General features: G+C 41.4%; 1 long non-coding RNA gene across 1 annotated transcript in view; it reads left to right on the forward strand.

The window, feature by feature from the left end:
- The window catches only part of LOC118599860, a 12,114-nt gene extending 4,918 nt beyond the window's left edge, over positions 1-7,196 (forward strand). Inside the window, exon 2 of the long non-coding RNA XR_004949389.1 lies at positions 4,588-7,196. This is a non-coding gene — a long non-coding RNA (uncharacterized LOC118599860). The remainder of the gene's footprint in view (positions 1-4,587) is intronic.
- Positions 7,197-10,384: the final 3,188 nt, after the last annotated feature.

Raw genomic sequence — 10,384 nt, forward strand, 5'->3', positions numbered from 1 at the left:
TGATAAAAATATATGTGATCGTGAGCGTTTGCTAGCTCTCTATGCTAACGGCATTCAAAATCAACAAACTTTATTTTCCAACATTTTTTCCCAAGTTGCTGTACATTGATTCTCGAGGAGTTAGAAGGCTACAGATTGAAATCCTGAGCATGAGTTTTAATTTTTAGCTTGTATTAAAGCTTTTTTTTCATTCAAGATGGCTGCTTCTTTCTGAGGTCAAAGGTCAACAAAACTTGTGGTTGTTTACTTAGTCTGGTGGCATGTGTGTGACATTTTGTGACAATCCCACAAACAAAAAAAAATTATTTTGTGTAGAAAATGTGAAAATCGCAAGCAACAATTACTACTACAACTACAAAATGGCCGCCCTTTCAAAGGTCGTGTGACCATTCCGTAATAAATTAAAAACGTTATTTATATCTCCCTGACATTTTTGGTTCCGTTAGTGGATTTTGAACTTTTTTTTCTTTTTAACTAAAACAAATTTAGGCCCAAATCTTTTTTTGACATTTTCTGCTGCCGTGATGTCATCTGGAAGCAACATGAAGTACAGGACTGCTACGGGACATAAAAAAAAATCTTTCATAAAAGCAAAAAAAAAATAAAAAAGGCCCTCCATTGATCCTTTGACATCTTACAGAAAAATTGAGCCATTGTTGCGAAAAGTTGTCTTTTTTTCATGATTTATGTTCTGAATTTTTGCTAGCACCTTGGATCCTCTTGTCTTTTGTTAGCCACGCCCACAATCCTATTATAGTAATAGCGTATGCTATATAATTTTGATGTGCTTGAGCCAGGGAGTCATGTACTAAATTTTCACAACTTTCTAATAAAAAATATATGTGACCATGAGGGATACGCCGTGTTTGCTAGCTCGCTATGCTAACCCGCTTCAAAATCGACAAACTTTACTTCTGACATTTTTTACCATGTAGCTTTCCAAATGATGCTCGAGAAGTTAGGAGTTGATAGAATAAAATCCCAAATTTGTAGCTGGTATTAAAGTTATGTTTTTAAAATTCAAGATGGCCGCCTCTTTCTGAGGTCAAAGGTCAACGAAACTTGTGGTTCTATATTTAGCTTGGTGGGATGTGTGTGACATCTTGTGACAATACCACGAACAGAATTTATTATTTTTTTTGCATAGAAAATGTGAAAATTGAAAAGTTTCACAACTTAAAATGGACGCCATTTTGTAGGTCATGTGGTCATCCCATAAATAATTAAACGATTTTTTTATATATTCCTTATGGCTTTGTCAGTGGACTTTGAACTATTTTTGGCATCCATTTTTTTTTTTACGTTTTATACTTCTGTGATGTCATCTGGAACTAGAATTACGAAAAACAACATAGTCCAGGACCGAAAGCCCTCCGTTGGTCCTTTGATATTTCACTGAAAAATAGATCCTTTGTTGCTAAATGTCAAACAAATCCCGTTTTCTTCTTTCCTGATTCTGTTCTGAATTTTCGGCAGCACCTTCACGACGTCCAGATCATCAAACCCTCAAAGCTGCTGAGTCATGCCTCCACTTCTCCTCTTTTGCTCCCAGATTGCTGCTTCTTGAGTTACTAAGCTCCCCTAATGGGTCCAACCTGCAGCGACTGTGTCCTCAGATGGGACGTACCTCTGCGGATTGCTGTTCTGTGCGTACGGGGGGATAAAGAGCTTCCCCACAATGCACCCTGTCACACGCGATGCGGAGGCTCGCTCCTCGCCTGGCTGCTGAGCGCCGTCTCCTCCGTGCCAGAGATAGAAATGTGTTTCTGATTTCTTGCTTTGCTGTTGACATCAGAATGTTTCCAACCTCGGTTGTTTTATGTGTGTGGAACACACAAACGTGTGCGACTCTCACAGGAGCGACACGCGAGGCAGGAATCATCAGGTGGATGTGTCCGTCTCAGGCGCGCGAGGCGCCTTCATTAACGTTGAATAATGAACGTGGCTGAGAAACTCCAGGAGTCTCTGGTTCAAAGGCTCTGGTTCGGATCCTGGAGTTTACATGTTCTCCTGGCGCTCTGGAACCACACATGTTTTTCTGGGCTCTCCAGTTTTCTCAGGGCAGTCCGGTTTCCTCGAGGCACTTTGGTTTTCTTGAGGAAATCTGGTTTTCTCTGGATGGTTCAGTTTCCTCCAGGAACTTTAATTTTCTTGGGGCGCACCAGTTCTCTAAAAGTGCTTTGGTTTTTGTCATTCCAGGTTACTCAGGATGCTCTGGTCTCTTACAGGTACTACGGTCCTCTCCAGACATTTGGTTTAGTCCGAGCGATCTGGTTTTCTCCGAGCTTTGGTTGCTTCGGTTCTCTTGGTGCTTTGGTTTTCTCCGGGCGATCTATTTTTTTTCAAGGCGCTTTAGTTCTCTCTAGTTTTCCCTGTACGCTTCGGTTTTCTCCGAACTCTTCGTTTTTTTCCAGATTATTTGGTTTTCTAATGGTGATCTGGTTTTCTTCGGGCAATCTGGTTTTCTCCAGTGCACCTCGGTACTAAGGGAGATCTGGTTTTCAACAGGAGATCTGGTTTTCTACGTGCGATCTGGTTTTCTATGGGTGATCTGGTTTTCTACCGGCGATCTGGTTTTGTACTGGTGATCTGGTTTTCTGCTGGGAATCTGTTTTTTTATGGATAATCTGGTTTTCTACTGGCGATCTGGTTTTTTATGGATAATCTGGTTTTCTACGGGCCATCTGGTTTTCTACGGGCGATCTGGTTTCCTACACGCGATCTGGTTTCCTACACGCGATCTGGTTTTGTATGGGAGATCTTTTTTTCTATGGGAGATCTAGTTTCCTACGGGCAATCTGGTTTTCTACTGGCGATCTGGTTTCCTACGGGTGATCTGGTGTTTCATGAGCAATCTGGTTTTGTACTGTCGATCTGGTTTTCTACGGGCGATCTGGTTTTCTTTCGGCGATCTGGTTTTGTACTGTCGATCTGGTTTTGTACTGGCGATCTGGTTTTCTTCGGGCGATCTGGTTTCCTACGGGTGATCTGGTTTTTCATGAGCAATCTGGTTTTGTACGGGCGATCTGGTTTTCTACGGGCGATCTGGTTTTCTTTCGGCGATCTGGTTTCCTACGGGTTATTTGTATTTTTCCGGGTGCCACCGTTTACACACTTCAGTTTTGTTGGAGAAGTATGGTTTACTCTATGCCCTCTAGTTTCTTCTTGGCACTTAAGTTTCTCCTAACTTCAAAACTTCATCTTAAATAAATTTTAAAAAGCACAAAATATTGGCGGCCAACAGACATTTGAACATTTTAGCACACGTGTCCATACACGTGAAGAAACAGAGATAAAAAGAGACGTAAGACATCAGAAATCCTCACCTGTAGACCAGAGTTTTCTATAAACTCAGATCATACTGGCGACTCAGACAATCAACTTTCTCCATTTCTTCAAAGTTGATCTTCTACGGTTCTCCGTTTCCTGCTGGGTTTAAATGAAAGAATCCAGAATAATTTCTTGGGTTGGTGTCAGAAGCACAAAGACGCAGCTTGGAGGTAAAATCTTTGAACAGGCGGCAAGAAAATCTCCCAATCCGGTCTTGACTGTTGATTGTTTTTGCATAATTAGGAGCGGAGAAGAACTCCCCATCCAGAGAGGAAGGTTACAGAAGATGCCACCTTCACTCTCCCAAAGACCTGCAGGCGTGAAAGCGGCGCCGAGCGCTCGGCACCGACCCCGGATGCTTCGCGCGCTGTCAGGCCGCATAGGTGGCGTGGGTGATGAGTAGCGTTCCCTTCCAAAGGTTTATCCCAAACAAAAAAGGCACAAACGGCGGTAATGGAATTTGTCAACATGAAAGGAGTGTTATTGAGGTACCTCTCTGCTGACTCCTCGCCAAACGCTGATCCCCCCCGTCTCTCTGGTGAGCGTTTAGCGTTAACTCGCCGCGGCTCCTGGGAATCGTAATGAAATTACCCCGGCACAAACAAATGGGGTCAAGCTCTCAAGGAGACGCGCGTTAGGGGCCTCGCTTTGCTAATTACGTGGTGCGTTGTTGTGGGCTGGGATCCGGTGGTCGCCGAGTAAACGCCACCGGAAGACCGTGAGCAATCCGACCAAAACCCTTCCTTCTTTTCTGATGTTTTGGTTGATCAGCGGTTGATATTTGAGCTCATTTCATGCAAATGAATCTATTTTTTGCTAGCAGAGGCTTGTACCTGTGGAGACCAAAGTCAATAACCCCTCCCCCGCCCGCCGCCCCATCGAAATGACATTTCTTTACCATAACAACACCATCAGATCTGTTTTCTCCGATTCGTCTCACCTGTGTTATCGCCGCCGGCAGAGCAAGCGATGCCATTACCTGACACGAGCGTGACGGGGCGCTTTGTAATTACCGAGCACGCTCCCGCGGTAATTACTTCGCCCTTTTTTCTTTTTTAGCGCCCTGCTAACCAAAAAAAGACGAGGAAGGAGAAGGGGCCCGAGCTGGAGACGCTCTCGCGGAGGCTGAAGAGCCGAGAGACTTCCCTTGGCGGCGGCATTATCTCACCCTCTCATCTGCCAGAAACAGTTGACGGAAAATATGCCCTATCAGCAGAAATAACCACCTTCCTTTTTCTCTCCCCTTTTCGTTTGCAGCCCTCCTACTTGCGTCGCCACCCGCGCGCCCCGACAGCCTGATGAAAGACGAACCCCCCCCTCCGCCAGAGAGGGATACCAATAAATCAGACAAACCAACAAGAGCGGAGACCACCTATTGGAGACGCCGTCTCTCGCCGCAGCTCTTGTTGGCCATCGGTAACAAGTATCCAGTCGGTAATCTCTCCCCCGAAACGAGCGAACGGTGGTTGGATTAAGCCGGCGAATGCGCTCATAAATGTGGGATCTCGTCGAGGTAGATTGGGATTGACGGGGAGGTAATCCCTCGACGCCGACGGGGCCTGTAAACCCGCTGTTGTCTGTTTGTGCGGTAAACACCCAAAGTGGAGGATGAAAGGGCCGGGTCTCCAGGAACAATGCGGGGAACAGATGCTCTCATTCTCTGCTCGTTCTTTCGGGTTTGAATTAGGTACTAGGAGAAGAGACGAATGTGGACGAACGTTAGCGTGTGCGAGGAGAATAATCCTAATCTGTGTTGCCTAATATTAACAGGAAGCTTGTATGAGGATAGAGGTCTAGATCTGTCTTAAGAGTTAAAGTTTTATTCTGAATCAGTTGGGATTCCTCTTTTCTAACATCTTTCTTAAGAACTGGAAGTGACAAAAAGTGTGGACAAACCCAAAATGTTAGGGTTTGTTCTCAGGAGAAAAATATGCAAACATTTTTAACTCTTTCTACTCGCAACCCCTTCCGCCACTGCCACCATGGTTGGAGTTCCATGGTGCAAACCTCTTACTTTTTTTTCAAAATGGTGGTTTTCTGTTAGTTTTATCTCCATAGCAACCATTTTGCTTTTTGGTCTCCTAAAGGTAACGAACAATTCTATGCAATTTTTAGAACAATCGGCAAAAGTAAAATTTTTGATTTCCTTGGCAACGGAAATTTTTGGTTAGCCAGGCCAACATTTCTGGTATGGTCCTATTGTATGTTATATATTTTGTTCAGCTTGATCCAGGAATTAGTTCATTCAATTTTAACAAGATTCCAGCAAAAAGTGAGCGAGTAACTTGAGACTTCCAGTTCTGCTAGCTCACAATGCTAACGTAGTTTAAAATGTGACCTGGACAGATGCGTACGAGCTTCAAGAGTTCAAATTAGTGTTAATTTCAACTTGCTACCCCTTCTTCCCCTGCCACCTTGGTCACAGTTCCACTTCACAAATTGATGAAAAAAACCCCACTTTTGTCAAAATGGTGGCTTTCTGTTAGTTTTATCTCCATAGCAACCATTTTATTTTTTGGTCTCCTGAGGGTGACGAACACGTCCAAGTAATTTTTAGAAGAATCTGCAAAAGTAAAATTTCTGATTTTCTTTGGCAACGGAAGTTTTTTGTTAGCCCCACCCACATTCATAATATAGTCCTTTTTTATATTATATGATTTTGTTCAGCTTGATTCAGACATTTGAGTATTCAATTTCCACTAGCTCTCCATGCTAACGCTGTTTGAAGCGTACTATTGGTAATCCCAACATTTCTTTCCCAAGTGTCTTTGCAATAATGGGAGCCAGACAGATATTTACGGGCTTTCATAGCAAAGTTGTGTTAATGAGAACCAAAGTTTTTAATCGATCAAGAAAAATCACTTATTTTGTCTCGATCATTAAAAATAGCAAAACTGACTGAGTTTTGGCTACCTTGTTTTAGCTAGGTGTGTTATCATGTTTTCTCTGCATCTGATGTACATTTTTTTATATACTTTATTTTTGTCAAGAAAGGATTTAAAAGACAATACATTTTAAAGACTATGTCACACAAATGCGAACGGAAGGTGAAAAATTGGCGAAAAAGTGACTAACCGTTAGCTTGTTGGTGAACGCTGTTTGCTACTGAAGGAGTTTTTCCCATCAACCAACCCAGATTTTAATCTTTGTGGTAAATTTCTTCAAGATTAGACATAAAACAACATCCCCACCAATGTAAAGGCTTTAAAACGGTGACAAAGGTGACCGAAATAAAGACAAAAGTACATTTTTATATCAATGTAGAACTAGCTATAGCTAGTGACGTTAACGTTCACTATTTCTTATGTAACACATTTCCACAAAATTCAAAATATAACTAAATCAAAACTTATCAGCAATTTAAAAAAATAAAATCTTACTTTGAGTTGCTCCAGGATGTTATAAATAAATATGTTTATCCAAATAAAGTTCTGTTATGCTCCTCCCACTCCTTCTATTGCAACTGTCATTTTTAGCACTTCAAAATAACACTTTATACAACTTTTTTTTGGTTACCCCGGGGCGGAGCTACATGGTGGGCCAGGGGGTGGCAGCTGCCCCCCTCCCCCGACTCCCCAGCGAAAAGCTTCCCCCCAATTAGTGAGTCGATATAAGTCTCCTTTTTTCACAAGGAAATAATAAACGGTCAATAAAACCGATTTTAAGCAAAAAAAAAAAAGTTTTAATAAAATAAAAAATAATAATTATAATAAAGCTGTTTGATCCACCCTTTCAAAGTACTTTGCCCCCTATATAATATAACATATAGCTCCGCCCCCTGCTTATACTATCATAGATTAGTCAAGGGTTAGGTGTTGGATTTCTTGTGATTTCTTGTGAGGGGGCTTAATTTAAAAAAAAAAAAAGTGGAGGGAGAGAATAGGCATACTCAACCCATCAAACTAATTTGACAGGTGACCTTTGACCCTATAACAGACGATCAAAATTTTTGACAGATTTTTTTATACATTTTGTTTGAAATGTTTAGTTTGATCAAAAACTGTAGGGTCAAAGGTCACCTGTAAAAATTGGTTTTAAGGAAAAGGGGTATTCTGATTGTCTCTATGGAGCCAAGTCAGTTCACCAAGTCACCACTAGGCGGCTGGTTGAAAAAATAGCTTTTATAGTTAAATGGACGGAGAAAAATGTCAAAATATTTAATATCATGTTAAAATTACTCACAAAAAGTGTGAAACAAAATGCTTGGGGGGGTTGACCTTTTGACCCCGGCTTAGAGGAGGAGTTCATTATTCAGATCTTTTGATCCACAAGCATCGTTCAGCTCATTCGCTCTGTTGACAAACCTCTATTAAAAAAAAAAAACAGCACCTGGCAACGTTCCAACCACCCGACCGCGCTGCCCGTCCCCTCCCGGGGCGCTCCGCTTCAGTTTCCCTCCTTTCGTTTAACAGGTATCGACAGAACTGATGAAGCGGATCATCACCTGAGAAAAAAAAGTGTTTTCCCTGTTCCCTCGGATTCAGAGACACCCCCCTTACCTGGAGGGGGTTTTCAAACGTCTCGCAGAACACAAAATAACCTCCGCCTAACCAAATAAAACCCCGGCTCTCCCCCTCCGACAACAGAGGGAAGAAAGGAACACGGACTAACTGGCAGTGAAGGCAATTTGTCGTGGAGGCCCGCTCCCCCCGTCTCTCCTGCACTATCCAGATTTCCCATAAGGAATGTGCTCCGGTGTAATTCATCACCGGGCCAAAACGGCAACCCGCTCGTTCTGCCGGTGAAATATGAGTCAGTGAAGGGGAGGCATTTTCACACGGTAGCTGCGCTGAATGGGGCATTATTTTGGCAAGCTCCCACAAGATACTCCGACACCTTTTCTTTTTTTTTGCTGTTGCAACACGCTGTTTATCAAGCGTCTCTAGACACGGGAGGCGCACAATAAACATCAACCGGCGAATTACAAGCCTTGATTTCCGTCCCATAAAAAAAACAAAAAAAAAAATGGAGAGCTGGGAGAAAAACCAGGACACTCCATCTTGTTATAATAACATGTCTCTTTATGAAGATGGAGGATGACAAAGGCGTACCTGCTTGTGAGGCGGGATGATAGCACTGAAGATGGGAGTCATAAGGCCTTGGAGCGCCATCCGTCTCATTCGCCTTCTTCTGTCTCAGCTTAAATTCATTGAAGCGTCAAACATCTGTACGGCTACAGAGCTACTTCAATAATCTCCCTTAAAGCAGAGCACATGTGCAATAAAAACCTCTATGAACAAATGTGGATTAAAGTATGAGAGGTCCTAAACCATCAGAAGTATTGTTTTACATGTGTAAAAACCTCTGATCCTACTGGTATGATGGGATTTTTTATTGAAAAAGATAAGTCGAGGGTAATGTGTTCAAATTATCCCGATTGGGGGCGGGGCTTAAGTAAAAAAAAAAAAGCTGGAGCCAAGTCATTTCTCCAGGTCACCACTTGGTGGCTGGCTAAAAGAAAGCCCCTATTCCCTTAATTTGCCTTGTTAAAAAAACTCATATTTTAATGACTGTGTATCAAAAAATGCATTTAGGTCACATGTTCGATTTCCTGCTGAGGGGTGGGGCTTAATTTGTAAAAAAAAGTAAAAAAGTGGAACCTAGTTAAAAACTTCAGATTTTACTGATTTGAAATGATTTTATTTTTTTGTTTATAAAAAAGTGTATTAAGGTCCCGTGTTTGATTTCCTGCTTAGACGTTTGGCTTAATTTAAGGGAAAAAGAACAATTGGAGCCAAGTCCGTTTCCCAGGTCACCACTCGGTGGCAGGTTAAAAGTAAGTCTCTATTCTCTTAATTTAACTTGTTAAAACCTCAGGTTTTACTGATATTTAATTATTGTATATCAAAAAAAATGTTTAGGTCACATGTTTGATTTCCTGCTCAGGGGTGGGGCTAAATTGGTGGAAAAAAAATAAAAACTTAAAAAAAACGGTGGAGCCAAGTCAGTTTTCCTGGTCACCACTAGGCAGCTGGTTAAAAGTACATGTCTGTTCCCATTTTTTTACCTAGTTAAAAACTTTACTGATTTGGAATGATTTTTTAGCAAAAAAAGTGTTTGATTTCGTGCTTAGAGGTCAGGCTTAATTTAAGGGGAAAAAAAATTAGGAGCCAAGTCTGTTTCCCAGGTCACCACTCGGTTGCTGGTTAGAAGTAAGTCCTTATATTTTTTTACCTTGTTAAAAACCTCACATTTTACAGATATGAAAGATTTTATGTAAAAACAATTCTCAGGGGTGGGGCTTAATTAAAAAAAAAGTGGAGCCAAGTCATTTCCCCAGGTCACCACTAGGTGGCTGGATAGAATAAGCCTCTTTTCCCATCAAACTAAAATACAATTTTCACTTTTCTAGAAACCTCTAATCCTACTGATATAATTTTGTATTGGAATAAGTTTAGACGAGGGTTGTGTGTTTGACTTCCTGTTTGGGGGTGTGGCTTAGTTTAAACAAAAATCTCTAATTGTGCCAAAAAAATTCCAGATATGATATAATTGCTTATCCCCAAAGTTAAGTCAAAGGTATTTAACTTTCCTGGTTGGGGGTGGGGCTTAATTACAAAAAAATAGTTGGATCCAAGTTACTTCCCAGCATCACCACTAGGTGGCTGGTGAGTCATAAATTTCCATTTCCTTTAAAACTTTTTTGAAAACTTCTCCTTCTACCATTATGACATGATTTATATTAAGAAAGTTCAGTCAATGGTCAGGTGTTTGCTTTCCTGTTTGGGGGTGTGGCTTCATTTAAAAAAAATGGAGCCAGGTCAATTCACTGAGTCACCACTAGGTTGCTGGTTAAAATCTGCATCTCCATTTTTTTCCACTGTTTCATAACTTTAAAAAAAATCTTTGTATTAAAGTGATTTTTAATATATGATCCTATATTGCTAAAGTTAAGTCAAGGGTCATAAGTTTATATGATAATCCCCGGTTGGGGGCGGGGCTTATTTTTGAAAAATTAAAGTTGGAACCAAGTCAATTCACTAAGCCACCACTAGTTGGCTGTTTAAAGGTAAATCTCTATTCTCTTCAAATTAATTTTGATGTTTTTACTACT

Source organism: Oryzias melastigma, linkage group LG2, assembly GCF_002922805.2.
Source record: "Oryzias melastigma strain HK-1 linkage group LG2, ASM292280v2, whole genome shotgun sequence".
NCBI classification, from domain to species: domain Eukaryota; kingdom Metazoa; phylum Chordata; class Actinopteri; order Beloniformes; family Adrianichthyidae; genus Oryzias; species Oryzias melastigma.